Source organism: Herpailurus yagouaroundi, unplaced genomic scaffold (genome assembly GCF_014898765.1).
Source record: "Herpailurus yagouaroundi ecotype Mexico unplaced genomic scaffold, PumYag 28, whole genome shotgun sequence".
Taxonomy (NCBI): Eukaryota; Metazoa; Chordata; class Mammalia; order Carnivora; family Felidae; genus Herpailurus; species Herpailurus yagouaroundi.
The window spans coordinates 157,512,136-157,527,206 of record NW_024412376.1 but is presented as its reverse complement, the minus strand read 5'-3'; the positions used below and the strand labels follow the sequence as shown (position 1 = coordinate 157,527,206).

At 43.1% G+C, this 15,071-nt stretch overlaps 1 protein-coding gene across 3 annotated transcripts in view; it reads left to right on the top strand.

Annotated features, from left to right (window-relative positions):
• Positions 1-15,071, top strand: part of C1QTNF7 (C1q and TNF related 7) — a 104,387-nt gene that overhangs the window by 36,041 nt on the left and 53,275 nt on the right. The window lies entirely within an intron of this gene.

Genomic DNA, 15,071 nt, shown 5'->3' with positions numbered 1-15,071 from the left:
CAGAGTCAGACAATCACATTCCTCAGCCTGTTTTGTAATCTGGGAAAGAATGAATGTTGCCATATCCACCTGAAGAAGGTGAAAACTTGTGCTAAGTACAAGAGATTGGGCCTTTTCCCCATTCAAATTTTTTGGATTACCCTGTGCTCAGAATCAACCTTATTCCAGAGTTAGTTACTGTCTTGTTTATATCCCGGTGCTTTCTTCAACTTCTGGCATGCGTCACCTGCTTCCAAGCCCTGTGACCACCTGAACTTGTTGTCATCAACACTTTTGGCTGCATCAGCAGAGGGGCAGTTTTCCTTCCTTTGTAGGCCTTTTATTATAAATCAGTACAGCTCCGTGGAATTCATCACCACCTTAGAACAAAGTGAGCTGCTGTCTGTATAGCATGAGAAATTTGCTCAATAAACTTAACACAGAGAAATCAGCGACTTGGAGCATTTACTGTGCTGAATAAAATACAATGAGATCAATTTCTCTGAAGACTACTTCAGCACAGATAAATGCAAGCCAAACGTGTTCTCAAAACATGTGCTAGGATCTTTAGCTGCCTCAGAAAGAGGTCACAGAGGGCGTGGTGGAACAGGAACCACTGATGCTGGGAATAATTTCCGGTGGTGGCAAATGTCAGAATTGGAAGGGCAATGGTCGTGGTTTTGAACTCTGGCTTGATCACTTTCTAACTGTAAGACTCCAAGTATGTCACTTACCTCTCAGGTGTATGTAACAGACATAACCAAGCCCACATGGCACCTAGCATAATAGGTGCCCGACCAACAGGGGTGTTCCTTTTCTCCTTAGCTCTGGTCCATTCAGTCTCCAGATATTTACTGAGCACCTACAATGTGCTATGCACTATTCTAGATAGACCTGTGAAGCGAGAGCCAAAGTCTCTACCTTCATAACTCTAGAGGGGGCAAAAATAGAATCATAAACCAGAATGTAACTTCAGAGACCGGAAAATGCTATGGAGAGAACATAAAGTACAGTAATGAGATAGTGTGACTTGCAGTAAATCCATGGAGCTTCTTTTAGGCCTGAAAATCTGTTTTGTCATTTCCTTTCCTCATCGTAACATCATATGCCATGAGTAATTGCATGAAAAGAAGGAGAGAAAAATCTCTGAACCAAACTATACTACATTCATTCTTTCATTCCATCTTCTGCACTTTTTTTCAAACTGTTCTTTGTCATCAATGATAAATGAGTAGGTCTTAAGTGAATGAAGATTAATTAATTATTCTTCTTAAAAAGTTCAAATCATCACAATTCCTAGGGATTACATTGTTGGAGAGGAGAAGAACCACCGCATGGCAGATTTTAGGGATGATTTGTGCCGCTTCACAATGACTTCATGTGTGGCTGCGAGTCTGAAATTGTACATATGTTAGTGCAGCCAACATGCAAAGCTGCCAGACGTCGGCCGATCCAACGTTCTATTAGCCAAGAGTCATGTGTATGGCTTTGAAAAACAATCCACGGTCTGAAGTGTTTCCTTTCTTAAAATGGTGCAGCAAACCTCACTTGGGTCTGAGACAGCGTCTCTCCGTAGCGAAGGTCACAGTGTAGATAACTTGTACCGGAGGAGTCTTTGTCTTTCAATCAGCCAACTATTTGTGGCCAGAGTATACTTGGCCATAACAATCTGGATGATTGTCTCATTACTCCATTATGCCTTTATCACCATCGTGTAAACCCCAATTAAGGGTCCACAACTTAGAACGAAAATCTTGTGTTCATGGCAACACAAACCGTGCAGGCCAATGTTTCCGATTTTCAAATATAGCACTGATATTTTTTTTTTTTGCTTAATTTATAGAAATTTGATCTCTCCAAATTGCAAACACATTTTTAGAAATTGTTTTGGGAAAACCTGGTCCAAAGTTAAAATCCAAGGACTGAAAACTAAGAGCAAAGAAGAAGGGACTAGGACATTGACAAGTTAATTAACCGGTCATGGAGAGTGTTGTGGGGCAATTCTCCGGTCATGGGGAGTGTTGTGGGGATGCTTCTCAGGACTGCAAAGCAATCTCACCCAGAGAATGGTGGTGAGCTGCTGTCCAGAGGCAAGAGTAGGAGAAAGAGGCTACTGTTATACGTGCACTTTTATGACAGATACCATTCTCAGCATTTTATGTATATTAGCTCCTCATCAAGACCCTAGTGTGGCTACTATTTGCTTATTCTATAGATGGGGGGCTGAAGCTTGGTGCAGTTAAGTAACAAGAAAGTTCAGCACCAGCTAGGAAATGGCAGGACAACCTTAATCCAGGACTGCCCAGCCGCACACCCCACTCTACTGCCCTGCTGGAGAGAGATAAAGTGTTCTCCCATCCCACGCGATACACATTCTATGTAAGTAAAGGAAGGATGTACTGCACGTTTTTAAATGTTGAAATGGCCTTCTGAGGGAAGAGGCTGAGGAATCGTCTCTTCTTTGGAGGTCTATTAGACCCAGATTGCTTATCATACACGTCTGATATGACTTCAGTGTGGTCCTTTCCCAAGGTGAAAAGAAAGACAAAATGATTGCTCAAGGTCCTTTCTAGTTTTCCTGACCAAAGGCCAACTCTACACCCATGCAAGGCAAAATGGTGGTGACATGTCAAGCCTGGTCACCCCGGTCTCCCTGCCCGACTCCATGCCGAGTGCTTTGGCTGAAGTGATGTCCAGGCTTCCTGGAAAAACCACAGTCAGTCAGATCACAGGCTCTGCTGGCCATTTTCCCACAACCAGGGAGGAGACCCAGCTCTGTTCCAGTTCGTGCCCAACCAAAGGAACACCATCCAGGGAATCTATTATCTAATTTGGTGGTTGTACTTCCAGTGTTTCGGAAATGCAAATTGGGACCAAACCGGCATAAAAATGGAACACAGTTAGAAAATAGGAATGTCTTCTAAAATTCTGGTTACCAAGTGCATCAGTTTGGATTGCATTTATCTGTGAGCATCAGAAAATCTGGGTTCTTTCACATGTAAGGGGTTTATTTTTCTCACATAACAAGAAGCCGAAAGGTAGATGATCCAAGGAAGATGTGGCTATTTAAAGGTGCCATCGGGAAGCCACATTCCTTCTGTCTCCCTGCTTCACTAGTGTTGGTTAGCACATGGTTTTCATCCTCATGGTGGCAAGACAGCTGCTGTACCGCTAGGTATTGAGTTCATATTCTGGGCAGGAAGGGAAAAACCTTCTTGTCAAACTTTGCCCCTTTAATTGGAAAAGGAAACCCTCTTCCAGGACTTCCCATGTACTTGTGCACCCCTCACAGCAAGACGATCTGGAAATTTGTGTATTGTTTGTGTATTCTGTCTTTCATGTAGAAAAAGTCGGGGGGGGGGACGGATTGGGGTGGGTTTTGCGAGAGTCAAACCTATAGTATTTGTCAAAATATTCCCCAAATTACTGTTTATGAAAGCAATGAATTTGGAATTTGATACATAAATAAGAACTATATTACATAAACATTTGTTAGTTGCACCTATTTTGATACTTAATTGTGAACATAAAAGTATTTTTAAAACAAGTGATAAGGGGCAGGTAGGGACAGGATTCTATCCAAAGTACCACAGAGGAGGAGGAAGAAATGGGTTTGGGTGTCAGATCAAGGTCTGCATTCTGCCTCATACCTAACTAGGTGTGGGATATCTGCAGGCCGTCATTTATTTATATTTAAACTAGGGGTAATAGTAACTACCCACAGAATTACTTTAGAATTTAATAAGATATATAAGTTTATAAAGAATATACCTTATAAAGAGTCTGGCACATAATAAGCATTCAAGAAATGATAGTTCTAAGGGTGCCCGGGTGGCTCAGTTGGTTAAGCGTCCGACTTTGACTCAGGTCATGATCTCATGGTTCCTGAGTTCGAGTCCCACGTCGGGCTCTGTGCTGACAGCTCAGAGCCTGGAGCCTGCTTCAGGTTCTATGTCTCCCTCTCTCTCTGCCCCTCCCCCGCTCATGTTCTGTCTCTCTCTCTCTCTCTCTCTTTGTCTCTCAAAAATTAAAAAAAAAAAGATAAAACGTCAAGAAATGATAGTTTTCTCTTGCCTTGCACCTTTTATTCAGCAAGTGCGTAAACCTTCATGAGCTGACAGTTGAAAAATCAACTCTTTGATTGCAAGAAATGAGGACAAATCCACCGAATGGTGTGTAGCCTTGTTCTATCCGGACACGCCAAGATTCTTTCATTTTGGGTTTCATCACATTATCTTAGCAAACCAGACAAAAATGTCCAAGTGATTGTGTTTTCTAAACTGCATCATACACTTCAAAGTGCCATCTGCTTGTAACTTGTTACAAAACAGAGTCAACAGAGCCATTTGTTGACATCTGAAAAAGTGACCAGTGTTTGTTATCAAGGGACATCATTCCTAGAATTTGTGCAATTTGTTCTGTGGTGTTGGGATGTGAAGGAAAGCCTGCACAGAAACTCTCAGCTGTTTCAATACATTTTCCTCATTTTAATCCACGGACCCAGGTCTTAAATCGTGTTGCTTTCCGTTTTAATTATCTCTCCATGTCACTCCAAACTTTGCAGTCAAAGGTGGAGATTTAAGGCTTATCACCTCACAGTCGTCATTGCAAAATTAAAAAGAGGAAATGAAACAAACCAAAAAATGTCCACAGCTTTGCCAAGTCTAAATCTATCCATCAGCCAAAATCTCATTTCTGCACTACGATCAGGTTAAAAAAAAAATGATAGAAAGCAATTCAAAGTCATTGGCTCCTGTTCACACATGAGCGGACCATTTAAAGTGACCTTTAGCAAGCCATTTATTGTCTCTGTCCTTACCCGGAAAAGTTAATGAACATACCCGTCCCTCCCATCCCACTCGTTTGATATGAAGACCACTGAGCTAATGCATTAGCAGTGGCATTCAAAATAAAATGATGCACTCAAGCCCGTTTTGGTGTTTTCTGTCCCTTGCAGCACCGTTTGTAGCACACTGTCGTGCAAGAATTGCATGACCTTCTCGGGCTCTCCTCTAATATCTCACCATATTTTTTGCAGCCACGCTTTCTTAACAAAAGGCCACTGCTCCTCTGTCATTCTCTCTTCCATACCTAAGTCTGAATTTAGCCAATTCAACCACCTTTTTCCTGACCCGAATGAAGCCAAATTCATTTCATGCTCCTTGAATGTATACTTATTTATTGGACCGAAAATGATCCAAACAGGCAAAAATCCCTGGGAATGAGATTGCATTCCCATCCTCTGGCCTCACCAGCCTAGATATACTGATAAGGACACCTCAGAGTCAACCATCCAATGTCATGCTCTCTCCTCTCGCTGAGATCCTTCCCCAAGTTGTTTCTACGCTGTGCTCACATGTGCTCATGAATTTCTGTGCAGCAGTCACCATAAATCATGGTCCAAATCATAGTCCTCTATGCAAATCACAGTCTTTAATGGGGTCCATCTTGAGAATGGCAACATTCAAATGATAGATGCAATCTCTTGTTTTCCCAAAGTTGATGATCCTCATGCAGCCAGAGTGTTGCTAAGTTCTGGGCAGAGATGGAGAGAAAGCCTCTTTCCCATAGTGAGTCACCTGGCTCCAAAATAGTTTTGCTTGTACCCAAAGACTCAAATTTTTACTGGAAATGTCTTCCTGAAAAGTTTCCCTGGAAACATTTCTTTCAACATCTGACATTAACAACTCTCTCCATAAAGCCTTAAAACTAGTCACTAGGCAGGGAAGAGAAACAATTTATACTCTCTACTGTCTGTATCTATCCCCCACCATTCAGATACGCGTGCATACACATCCCCACACCTCTCGCCCTTAATGGCCAATATCTAACTTCTAGTTGGCCTTAGGTAGAATACTGTAAAAATCAATGAAATCTAGGCAGTCTAACTAAACAGTTGCCCCTTCAAATGAGTATAGTTTGGAAATAGTTATTCCCAACTGCTATGAAGCACAGAATGGCCAGGCACGCCTGAATGCCTTCAGATAGTGGCTTGTGAAGCACCCTTGGAAAAAGCTGATTTGCTTTCTTCACTCTTTATTGGTCCTGTAAGTTGCCTTTAACCTACCAGATCTACTTTCCTTGGGAGAACAGAGAAGTAGAGTGGTTAGAAATAGTTAGAGCTAAGTTCAAATTATTTCAGGGTGAGAAAGACTAATGTTTGTACAGACTGAGAGCAGTCGGCCAGTGGTGAAGTCGAAGATACCGGAAAATGACAGAAGGTTACTGAGCCAGGTAATCTAGGAGAGACAAGAGGTAGGTTGAAACAGTCCCCAGGGGGAGGGCTTGGTTTTGAATAAGCATGGGTCCTGCCTCACACCAGTGTCCATTAAAACCGGCAGGAAGCTGGGTGGCTCAGTCAGGTAAGCGTCCGACTTCAGCCCAAGCCATGATCTCGTGGTTTGTGAGTTCGAGCCCCACATTGGGCTCTGTGCTGACAGCTCAGAGACTGGAGCCTGCTTCAGATTCTGTGTCTCCCTCTTTCTCTGCCCCTCCCCCACTTGCACTCTGTCTCTCTCTCTCTCTCTCTCTCTCTCACAAATAAATACACATTAAAAAAAAAAAAAAGACCAACGGGAAGCAAATGAGAATGGATGGGAATGTGGATAAATTAGGTATGGTAGAAACATTGAGAGGATCCAGATCATGCTCTCTGTTTTTCGCTAGGATGTTGGAAATAAGATCATTGCTTAAGATAAAGACAGCAAACTGATTAAATGTGTACTGCGAGTACCCAGCCCAGTTCTTGTCATAGGGAAGCACTAGAAACAAATTATATTTACTTCTTTCCCCCTTGACAGATTGAAATCTATAGCAAATGTTTATCTCCAAAAGACATCATATAAAAATAGCCACCATGACACCAGTCATATATTTTGCATTTTAACTGAAACACATGAGCCTTCCTGAAACTTTTATTTTAAACTCTGAACTATAATGACCTCTCTAAACTCATCTCAGCTTTGAAAATAACTTGGCTCAAGTGCAGACTGTCAGAGAAGGCCTCTGACCACACATATTCTCTTTCTGTGACCCATGAGCCTGGAGAATGTTCTGGAACCTTGCCAGCAAAGAGGTGTGTGGAGGAAGAAAGCTGAACTCTTGGAGCTTTTGATTCCAGTGCTGTAAAAATGGTTCCAGACATGACAAATGAGAGGGAGATAATCTAAAACATGGACCATTTTCATGTTTGCCCTTTGAAGATTTTAATAAGCATCAGCTTTCTTGGGGCAAATCGGGTTCTCAGCTTCCAAATGTTTCAGATTTAGACTGTCTTCCTTTGATTACTTGAAATCCTAAGGGTCAATTTGGGGAGGTGTCATGCTCAGACTCGAGGGCAGCTGGCAGACAGACACGCAGGTATTGGCCTCTCAGAGGAGAAGATGTTCTTCTTCCCCTCGATACCACCCTCACCGGCAACAGGGTGGGGAGGAGCATGGATGTGGATGGACCAGGTCCAGATTTAGCCAGGTTTCAAGGTTCCCAAGGAAAGAACTCTCTTATGAGAACAAGGGCTAGGAGTTTGAGATTTCTAGAACACTGGTTTTCTCAATCTCTCTCTCTCTCTCTTTCTCTCCTCTCTTGTAAGTAAGTACTGGTCTCTTTGGCTTGTCCATTAAGAATCCTTGTTACCTACAAGACTGGTGGAGTCATAGGGAGCCAGGATTAAGTATCCACAGAGTGTCTGGAACTATTCTAGACACTCAGGGCAGGGCTGCGATCAAAACAAATGAACTCTCTCCTCTAGGTCTTACAGGCCACTTGAGGAGTATACAGGCAAAGACAACAAAAGATGTGAAAACAATGAAGAGGGAAGTGGGTAAGAGAGAGATGTGCTGCTTTAGAAAGGTGGGTCAGGCAATAGCCAAAGTAAGGAAAGAGCCCAAATGTCCATCGACAGATGAATGGATAAAAAAGATGTGGTGTGTGTGTGTGTGTGTGTGTGTGTGTGTGTGTGTGTGTAATGGAATATTACTCAGTGATCAAGAATGAAATATTGCCATTTGCAACAATGTGCATGGAAGTAGAATGTACCATGCTAAGCGAAATTAGAGAAAGACAAATATCATACAACTTCACTCATATAGAATTTAAGATACAAAACAGATGAATATAAGGGAAGGGAAGCAAAAAAAATGGAGGGGGGGACATAAGAGACTCTTAAATATAGAGACAAACTGAGGGTTGCTGGAGGCATTGTAGGTAGGAGAATGCGCTAAATGGGAGAGGTTCATTAAGGAAGACACTTGTTGGGATGAACACTGGGGGTTAGGTGTCAGGGACGAATCACTGGAATCTACTCCTGAAATCATGATTGCACTATATGCTAATGGCTTGGATGTAAATTAAAAATAAATAATAAATAAATAAATAAAATGAACCTGCAGGAAGAAAGAAAGAAAGAGAGAAAGAAAGAAAGAAAGAAAGAAAGAAAGAAAGAAAGAAAGGTGGGTCGGGAAAGGCTGGGGCCACAGAAAGCCAACATTTGAGCAGAGACTGGAAGGTAGCAGAATGAGTCACGTCAGCATCTGGGTGAAGATCATTGTGGGCTGAAGAGTAACAAGTTGGAGGGAAGTTATGATTGATGGTGCTTGGTTCCTTCCAGACATAGGAGGATGCCAGGTAGCTGGAAAGAAGTGCATGAGGAGGGATGTGAGGTCAGAAGGGAATGAGGATCGAGCCCATCTAAGACCTTGGCAGGGCTTTGAGCACGAGAGTGACTGACAGGCTCTGATTTAAGTTCTAAGACCAATCTAAGGCTGCTGCTTGGAAAATGGACCATTGGGTAGACTGTAGCATCCCTGCTCCAGCTCTCAGCAACCTCGCCAGGCTTATTGTTATTTCAACAACAGCAGGCTCACTTGATAAAGAATTCACAGACCAAAATAAAACGGACGTGCATGAAAAGTCTGACAACGGTCCACCTCACAGCTTCTATTTTACGTTGCCTTGTTCTGTTTGAGGGTAGACCAACCCCATCAAAGCACGGTAAAACAATGCAATTAATTTGATTAAGGACATTTCTATTTGTGACATTTTACTTTACCAGCCAGAAAGCTCAAATGCCAGACTGCTTTGTTCAAAACTGGACCCAAAAGCCGAATAAAAACTGTCTGTTGCTTTTGTTTTCCCTGGACCTGTCTTCCCTGGCAATCAGAGTGATATCTCCCAGAACGCAAGAAGGATGTTTGCATCCCAGCCCCGCTCACCAGGGTCCTGGGGTCCTACTTGAGCACGTGTGACCAAAGCTCTAGCTGTAACCAGATGTTCCTTTGATGGGCCTTATCTCTTGTGCACAGGACTTTTTAGGGGGCTGGGAGTGGGGGACCGGGCTGATACAGAAACTAGCTAATTGAAGACTTAGATATGAGGAGACATGGATCCCAATCAAATACTGTTTATCATCATTCGTGGCCTTTATTTCATTGTCTCATCAATAAATTCATGTCCCTAATATGCAGCAGCTGCTGTTCCAGATGCTCAGGGCTCAGCGACAAAAGGACAAACAAGAATACCTGCCTTCGTGGAGCTTACATTTCATGGGGGAAGATAGATGATACCGAAATAAATCAAAAGCATAGTATGTTCTAGAATAATACATGCAATGGGCTTTAAAAAGAACACACAAAGAAAAGGGTATGGAATGGCTGGATTTGTAGTTTTGAGAAGAGCGGTCGGAGAGGCCTCAGTGGGAAAATGAAATGTGAGTATAGCCCTGAAGTGGTGATAGAGCAAGATGATGACAGATACAGATACAGATACAGATACAGATACAGATACAGGTGTAGTTATAGGTATAAATAGACGCAGGTGTAGGTGTAGATATACATACATGTGTACATACACACATACACAAACACATGTAGATGTACATTACCTACACATATACAGACACCTAGGTGTTGAGGATATAGAAACAGGTATAGATATGGACAAACCTCTAAGGGAAAGTTTTCTGGGTGGGAAGAACAGTGCGTGCAAATATTTTACCTTGCGTTGTTCTGTCTGGGGGCAGACTCACCCCGTCAATGCACAGTGGCAGGAGTATGTTGAGGAGCAGCTCAGGAACAGTGTGGCTGGAGCAAAGGAGAGAAAGGTAGACTATAAAGTCACACGGTGGGGAGGGGCAGGCCATCAAAGTCTTGTGACTTATTCTAAGCCTTTACTTTTTAGTCTGACTAAGAAGGAAAGCCATGAGCACGGGAGTGCTCTGCCTGTTGAGCGCCTTCTCCAAGGGCGGGAGCAAAAGACCGGGTGGAAATGGTTGCAATGACTCAGGCAGGAGATAATGGTGAAAAAGGGACAAGAGTGACAGCAGTGGAGATGGTGAGGAAGGGTGAGATGTTTGAGACAGTGCTCAAGGAGAAGCACAATGAGTTGTCTCTAATGTCGGATTCATGGAAAAGAGGAGCATCAAGGGGAATCCAAGGTATTTGGTCGAGTATCAAAAAAAAGAAAAAAATTGTTATTGATTGGAGCTCGAGGCTGGCGATATTGGGTTCATGTTTCCCTGAGACACCCATGTGTAGATGTCTAGTCGGTGAGTCTGGAGTTCAGGAGGAAGGTCTAAGCTGCAAGTAGATGTTTCAAGCCATGTGATTGGATGGGATAACTAAGGGGAAGAGGATCAGTACAGATAAAGAAGGGATCTGAGGATTGAGCCTGGGCTTCCAACATTTACAGATTAGGAAGAGGATAGGAATCCAGGAAAGGAGGCAGTGAAAAGGAAAAGGAATAAGAGGAGAACCAAGAGACAGTGGTTTCTCGTGCACACATGAAGGGAAGAAGTAGGAGTGATAGTTCAGGTACTGAGAGGACTAGGAAGTGACCGCTGCGGTAGACTCGTGGGAGTGGTTGATGGCTTTGAACAAGTTGCTTGCACTGGAGCAGTGGGAAGGAAGATGGAAGCCGGGTGGGGCAGGTCTGAGAGACAGTGTTGGGGGCTGGGGATGAAACTCCAGGGAGGGAGTAGAGAGACTTCATTCAAGGACTTTGCTATAAAAGGGAGCAGCAAGGTGCATAGGGGCACTTGTACCCCAATGTTTATAGCAGCACTCTCAACAATAGCCAAATTATGGAAAGAGCCTAAATGTCCATCAACTGATGAATGGATACAGAAATTGTGGTTTATATACACAATGGAATACTACGCGGCAATGAGAAAGAATGAAATGTGGCCCTTTGGAGCAACGTGGATGGAACTGGAGAGTGTTATGCTAAGTGAAATAAGTCATACAGAGAAAGACAGATACCATATGTTTTCACTCTTATGTGGATCCTGAGAAACTTAACAGAAGTCCATGGGGGAGCAGAAGAAAAATAAAAAGAGGTTAGAGAGGGAGAGAGCCAAAGCATAAGAGACTGTTGAGAACTGAGAGCAAACTGAGGGTTGATGGGGGGTGGGAGGGAGGGGAGGGTGGGTGAGGGGTATTGAGGAGGGCACCTTTTGGGATGAGCACTGGGTGTTGTATGGAAACCAATGTGACAATAAATTTCATATTAAAAAATAAATAAATAAATAAGTAAATAAATAAATAAATAAAAGGGAGCAGTGAAATAAGGCACTGTCTTGAGAGAGAAGCCTTTGGAAAAGGTAACATATTAGTGCTGTATAATAGTATACGTAGCAATACAGATCAGTACCCAAACATAATTTACTTTATATGCATTGTTTCTATACATTATTTCATTACTATATATGTATATGCAGCTACATATATAACTTCCACATTTACATATATAATATATATATATGTAATCTCTAGATATACATTATTACACAACTAGAGAGAGAGAGAGAGTGAGTGATAGATAGAAGGGAAGAAATGACCTTCAGAGTGTGCAGGACACAGAAGAGACTTGCTGGGGTGATGTCATTGAGAAGACAAGAGGGGGAAGGGAGAGTGGATGAGATCCAGGGCACAGGAGGTAGGTTGACCTGGGATAGAGGCACAAACAACAATAAGAGAGTGGCAGAGCATACCCACTTGATACAATACAAAAGGGGGTATCAGTGTGGTGGTGGGAACTTCTAGGTCTTCTCCTCTATTTTCTGAATAAAATGGGAAATAAGGTCGTTCATTGAGGATAACCACAGAGGAAGAGGTGTCAAAGATTTAAAAAGAGAAGACAGGTATGCAATAGTTATAAAGGAGAGTGGGATGGTTAATCAAATGAGAAAATTGAGTATCACTGATGGGCAGCATTAATCAAGGACGCTTCTGAGGTGAGCAATCACATTTGGAGACGCAGGGCAGTCAGCCTGGTGGTGCGTTTTTCTCTAGTGCTTCTAGCCAAAGTGGTGGTTTAGCTAAATAAGGTTCAATAAAGCAAAAGAGAGGCCAAGGAGTCAAAGGTTTATTGCTGAGGGTAATTGTCGTAGAATCTAAACAGGGTAAGGAAGGAGGTGAGGACTTGGATAGGGTAAAGAATACAAATGGCAGCATCCAAGTAAAATTAAGCAGTGGTTGAATTTGGGATACTTACTGGAGTCCCAGAAAAGAAGCGTCAGTAGGACAATGGGAAGCATGAAGCTTGGTTTATGAAGATCCTGCAGTTATAGGTAGTTACAAGCTCTCCATACCAGCATGTGAGTAAGAGGCTGAGATTGGGTGGGAGATGAGACCACTGGAAGGAAAGAAGTCAAGGAACTGTGAGCCAGAGTATGTGACAGGTTTTCTAAGGAAACACTGAAATCACCTAGAATCAGGACAATAGTGTTGAAGAGAGTGACGGACAGAGGCCAGGAGCTGAGACCTCCAGGATATGATGGCAGTGAAGTGAATTAGGAGATGATGTCAACCCGGAAGACCGGTGAACGTCATGGACTGATGACGTGAGACTCAACCCTGGAGGGATAGAAGGATGCAGGGAGATGAACCATCTAGAAATAGCAAGGAGGAACAGATAGGTCCTATGCACATCAAGATCCAGGAGAATGACAACCGAGGGGTAAAGAACAGCCACTGCCTGAGTGTGCTACAGGGACAGAGATGTCTCTCAGGGGACAGCCAAGCTGCAGTCAGAACAAGAAGATGCGATAACATTCAGAAAAGAGGGCGAGGATACAGAGCACTTCACTGATGAGCAACCTTGCGTTCTAAGAGGCACCAGGGAAGGAAGGGGTGGGAGATGGGTCAGGAAGGGGTATATGGTGATGAGAACCCACAAGATGAGTGATGTCCTGGGGGTCCAGAAGGACATGAACTGGGATAAAGGGGGTGATAAGACTCCCCTGTGTCTCAAGGTAGAGAGTGGTGATCAGTCTGTAAGTGGCAGGGAGGACCAAGGTGGGGTCTACAGGAACCATGACAGGTTTATGGAGCTTTGAAGATGGGAGAGTGAGGAGCCTTGTCTGAAGCACCCAGAAAGCTCTGGGGTGTTTTCCTTGCTCCCCATAGAGATTTTCATGAACTCTCTTATGGAGCCCAGGTGCATTGTTAATCCCGGATTCTAAAAAGTGAGAAAGTGGGAGGCCAGAAATGAGGTTGAGGTGGTCAGCGGGGACAGGTTATGGAGCACTGTGCACCATTTTAAAGACTTGGGCCTTTATCCAGCAGACCAAGGTTCTTAATCTTTGTGATGTGAAAGGAGCTCCTTGGAACTCTAAAGACTGTGGTCTTACCTCCACTCTTACATAGCCCTGCACACCCACTCTGCCTACCATTTCAGGGAGTTAAAGATTTGTCACTTGTGTATGTCAGTGTTCAACCAGAGAAAACAGAACCAGGAGGAGATAATATATATAAATCGATGTATGGGAAGCAACTGGATTATGCAATTGTGAAGATTATCTGGAGAGTCTGAAATCTGTAGGGGAGACCTCTAGTTAAGACACAATAGGACTTTTAGGCACAAGCAGATGCTGTAGTGTGTAGGTAGAATGCCTTCTTTATCAGGGAAGCCTCAAAGACCTTTTAATTAACTAAAGCATGCCCACCAGATTACTTAGAAAAATCTCCTTTACTTAAAGTCAACTGGTAATGGATTTTAATCACCTCTACAAGATACTTTCACACCAAAACCCAGATGAATGTTTAATGAAGAACTGGGGACTCAAGCCTAGCCAAGTTGATGCATGGAACTAACCATGACTTTAGTGTATTCCCTAAAATCTACAGATCCATGGCTGGGGGCTCCTTTTGTGAGCAATCAGGAATCTGTGAAGCAAGAGGAAGAAGGTTGTCCACCTTGCAGTTCAGAAAGATCAGATCTCTGTGCTTAAGTGGTAAAAATTCTTAGCAAAGAATTTGAGTAAACAGTACTAAAAATAAAATATGACTTTCTCCAGTGCAAATCCATGTGAACTACAGTTGGTCTCAGTGGGAAATCAAGCAAGTTGGAAACAACCCCAAAGAAAAGTTATTTCAAATTTCCCTGGATATCTCAAGAAAGGGAGTAAATGAGTCCAGTATGCAAGGATTTTTAAGTAATCGTTCAAAATTCTTAATAACTACCCCATCCTCCACTGAATTCGTGCTTAATGAATCAATAAATATTTATGGGAACCTAATCAGTGCCCAGCATTCCAATGAAAAAGGAAAAAAATAATTAGCCACAGTCCCCCTTTCCCCCTGCCAAGAATCGGTCTACTTGGGGTGGGGGTGGGGTCTGTCAGTTAATACCCTTTCAACTGAAACTGACAGAACACCCAACTCAAGCCACCTCGAAGCAAGAAATAGGGAGGGGATTTCTTAATGCATAAAACTAAAATCTGGAGTAGATTTTCTGGCTTCAGGTTCTGTTAGATCCAGTTACTCTAAGGAGATGCCCTGAACTCTGTCTGCCCACATCTCTTGGTTCTGCTTTTCCCCAAGTTGACTTCACGGTTGATCAAGTCTCTCCTTGCCATGGTAGATGGGGTCACCAACAGCTACAGGCCTCTATCCTTGTAGCTCAGCAATCCCAGCAGAACAGTCCCAACATTGAATGGATGGATGAATGGTTGTGACCAGACTAACATCACACCCTGGAGAGGCTGGAGCATTGGGTAGGAAGACCTCATGTGAGCCACAAGTTCTGAGGCGAGGAGTGGAAAAAAAAAAAAAAAAAAAGTCCTCAGAGGAAAATCAAGAGTCTGTTCCAGAAGATGT